Source organism: Neolamprologus brichardi, chromosome 7, assembly GCF_056152115.1.
Source record: "Neolamprologus brichardi isolate AB-2024 chromosome 7, ASM5615211v1, whole genome shotgun sequence".
NCBI lineage: Eukaryota > Metazoa > Chordata > Actinopteri > Cichliformes > Cichlidae > Neolamprologus > Neolamprologus brichardi.
Window position 1 is genome coordinate 25,229,602 of NC_142110.1, and position 4,697 is coordinate 25,234,298.

Genomic DNA, 4,697 nt, shown 5'->3' on the forward strand with positions numbered 1-4,697 from the left:
TCAAACCACGTTTAAACCACTGTCTTAAACCTACATTATTTTTAATGGCATTTTTGTTATATTGTACAACAGTGTGCCGCCTACTTCATGTGTCAGAGTAACGGTCTTTGTTGAACTAAAGCCTCCTTCTTGCCCTGCTGGAGCTAGAACACCAGAATCATGTTTCTCCTAAATGGACTTCACCAAAAAACAGGTGCCTTGTTATAAATGAGCTGAGACTAATATGGTTCATGTACCAGAAGGTTGCTGAATCAATCCAAGCTCCTCCTGTACATGTGTATGTATCCTCAGGCTGTGTGTGTGTGTGTGTGTGTGTGTGTGTGTGTAGGTGTGCGCGCGCGTGTGTGTGTGCCAAAAACAAATAATCAGTTACACTGGTGCCACCGGGCCCTCTGACCACCACCAATAGGCGATGGGTGAAGTGTCTTGCCCAAGGACACAACTACCGAGACTGTCCAAGCCGGGGCTCAAACCAGCAACCTTCCGATTACAAGGCGAACTCCCAACTCTTGAGCCACAATCGCCCCATAAAGATGTCTTTTGACATATTTTTTATCACCTAAGAACAATTTGTATTAGAGTGTTGATTTTTTTTTTCTTGACTTGCTCACCAAAGTAAAAGAAAATGTAGGCCCGTGTTTAGAAACAGTACCTATGTTTTAAAATTAAGTGACTTCTAGCAGTTGTGCACGAAAGGGTGTAAGAATAATGTGTTCATTTTTCTCTGGCAAATTCTGAAGAAATATGTAAATATGGACTTTTTTTTAGAGCTCTGCTTTAGTAAATCTGAGACAGTATAAAGTAAGTTTATACAGTAATTCATTTGTGTACTTTTTCCTTTATAACCCTGGCTGTACTAATAACAATCAGTGTCTTTCTTTGATACAGAGGAAATCTTATAGGCCTCTGTCTGTCACTGTATATTGAGGGAGCAATCGTTATGGAATAGAACCTGCTAGAGTCTCTGCTCATTTTGAAGGTGTCTTTATTATTAACTTATGTAGTGGCAGTTCAGTTCAATTTCAATTTAGTTTTAATTGTTAACCACCAATCCACAACAGTAGTACAGAATAAAAACAATATTAGAGAGAAATTCAAAGAATCAGAAAATCTCAAGCAAGCATGAGGCAACAGTGCAAAGGGAACAACTCCCTTTTAATAGGACGAATCCTTCAGCAGAGTAAGGGAGGGGCAGCCATCTGCCACAACCGGTTGGAAGTAAGAGGAAAGAGAGGAGAGCCAAAAAGAGACAGGATAAAAGAAAAGCTATAGGTGAGAGTGCCAGAGTTTAGAGAGGCAGAGTTTATTAATTACTAATGATTAAATACAGTGGTGGTGTATACACAGAAAGAAAGTGGACAGAGATGAGTGAAAATAAAATAAAATAATTTCATCTCGTGAAGTCCCCCATGAGCCTAAGCCTATTGCAGCATAACAAAGGGAGGATTCAGGGTCACCTGATCCAGCTCTCACTATAAGCTTTATCAGAATATAAAGTTTTAAGCCTAATCTTGAAAGTGGAGAATGTCTACCTCCAAATCTAAACTGGGAGAGAGGCCTGATAGCTGAAGGCGCTGCCTCTCATTGTACCTATAAAAGTGCTAGGAACCAAAGCTAAGCCTGTGGGTTAACAGCAAAGTGCTCTTGTAGGATAATAATGTACTATGAGATATTTAAGATGTGATGGGGCCTGATTGTTCAAGATTTTGTTAATTTTAATTCTGAATTTAACAGAGAGCCAGTGAAGAGAAGCCAGGATAAGAGAAATGTGGTCTCTCGCTTTCTATTCTCAATTAGTGCATTCTGAAACAACTGAAAGCTTTTCAGGGAGCTTTTGGAGCAACCTGATAACAATGAATAAGTTGTGTGTAAACTAGCTTTTGAGCATCACTAACACAGGATTTGTACAATTTATTGTACAAATTAAGTTACTAGTACGCCCAATTATATGCAGAACGGGAAGCATTACAGCAAAGCATTATGTGAAACAAAGACTACAAAATGAGGCTTGAGTGGTCTATCTCACCGTATCCATGGGAAAATTATACTTTCTGTTTAAACCACCACAGACCAGTCAGAGGGCCAGTGCTGGCCCCTGTCTACTGGCAAAAGTGTCAACAATGGGCATGCAAGCATGGCGCAATGGAAGAAGGTGGCCTGGTCTGAATCACATTTCCACTGCATGTAGATGACAATGCTGAGAAACTTCAGATCCTACCATCCATGCAGATTTTTCTTTGACATTTACCACCTACCTAAGCACTGCTCCAGACCATGTACACCCTTTTATGAAAATGGTATTGCCCAATGGCTGCGGCCTCTTTCTGCAGGATAATGCGCCACAAAGTAAAGTTCAGGAAGGTTCAGGAATTGTTTGAGAAGCACAACAAGTTTGAGGCATTGGCTTGGCATCCAAATTCCCCTCATCTCAATGCAATTGAGTATCTGTGGGATGTGCTGGACAAACAAGATTGATCCATTGAGGCTCCACCTTGCAATGTATAGGACTTAAAGGATCTGTTACTATCATCTTGGTGCCAGAAACAACAGCACACCTTCATATTTTTCATTATATATTTATTCTATACTAAAACATTAATAATAGGCGGTATAGCACAAAAAGCTTCAAAGGACACATCCTCAATGATAAATGGGATCTATGGTTTATTACTGTATGTGAGTGCATTAGTTTTAGTTAATACTAATTACCTAGTAGCAGTTAATACTTCAGTCATAAATCCTTACTAGATGTCAGTGTTACTTAACTATTGCTAACATTGCTCCAATGTAAAATTACACTTCTAGACCAGTGTTTTAAAAAGATCCAGGGACCTTTCTATAACACTTACATCCTGGTGTTAAACCAATGCTATAACTCTGAGCTTTTAAAATTCTTCAACTAAAAGCTCAGAGTTTACAGTACATCTCAAAATAAATGTACAAGCATTTCAGCTTCTAATGTACACTGTGGTGCACCATTAGTTTAAATCCCTGTGTAGAACATTCAAATGGGTCATCTCATACAGGACATGCCAGTCTGCTAGTTTAATAAGTTTAACCACATAAACTTGACAGCCCTGAAGAAAATCAGCTGAGTCAAACAGAGAACATGAAATCTCAGAGAGCTCAAAAGTCATTATTTTCTTCTGTCCCCAAAGTAAAATGCAGCTGTTAAAAGCAGTATCACCTTGTCTCCACATTCGTTAATTTGTATTCTCCATCCTCTGCACAGCAGAGTGTCACTGTGCTAATTAAATGATATTGTATATATGGACCTGGCACTTTAGCCAGGGCTGAAATTCCAGTGGTTAACCACACATATTTACAACAAGGAGACAAAAGTCACAGGGAGCCCAATTCTTGCAAGCCCCTATGTTTAATATGGACATGGCTTTTCCCTTTTAATGTTTTTTTCAGACTACAGAGTAAACCATCCAACTAAACAGCATTTACATGAAAAAATACAGCTACTTTGTATTCGTGGAGAGACATGTCATTATGGAGGAAACCATTCTTTTACTGAAAACTGAAACGTTTGTTTTGTTTATTCACTATCAGCTTCAGAGTTTCATCAGTTTCCGATGAAGCTTCTTTTTTCTTTTATACAAACTTAGCAAAAACTTAGCCTGGTTTTCACTTAAATTTCAAGTAACTGTGAGTACGATACTCCACTTGTTATCTTTGATAGAGTGATGTGAAAAACAGGTCTCACTGGCCTGAAAATATGTATGGGCTCTTATTGTTTTTAGGCAGGTTGCTGATTTACAGTATATGACATGAACTTGTGGTATGTGAAAACTGGACCCAAAGGCAGACTTATTGCACAAATAGAAACATTTACAAGATTTATTTACAACAAACCTGTCAGAGCTTCGCTGTGTGGAGGTGAGGAAGAGCGCACCCAAACGCAAGACTCACAGGTTGGTGAAGGCTGGAGTTAATTGTGAAGAATGGATGAACAGAACATAAGGTGGCTGAACTAACTGAACGAATGAACGACTGACTGACTGACTGAATGGATAGACACACATGTGGCAGAGACAACGGCAATGACAAGACCATGAGCTGGAGAGAACTGATGACTTAAATACACAGACTAATAAGGATGATAATGAGAGACCGGTGAGTACACAGCCGAACATAATCTGACTAATGACACATGGAAGTAACTGGAACAGCAAAACGGGAAATGAGAACGAGTGACAAAATAAATTGAATATGAACAAACTGAAAACAATGGGTCAACAACGCAGGAACCCTGACAAAACCAAAACTAAGTGGTCAAACATGACTCGGGCTGCAACGTTCAAAGAGGACCTAGAGTCGAAAAAAGGCAGTGGCCGGAGAAGGTTTGCATAAGAGTGGAACACACGTAATGGGGAGCTCTGATCACACGATGGCGTGATGAACTCTGACTGAAACAAAGCAGGCTATGACTGTGCAGGGCTTGCACGAGGCTCTGGTAGTTGCTGCCCCTTGAGCTCATGTAGAGGGGAACCGCTGCCTTGGTCCCTGTAGCAGGTGGTGGTGTGGAGACCGCAGATGGCTGGGCAGGCTTGGCTGAGGCAGGAGGCGGGACTCACTGAGGCCAGTCTTGTATCTAACAGACCGATGCCTTCCGCCCTCCAGCTCGGCTTGACTGGGCCAGAGTCTATATATGTATATTTGTAAAAATACATATACACATATAGAACATG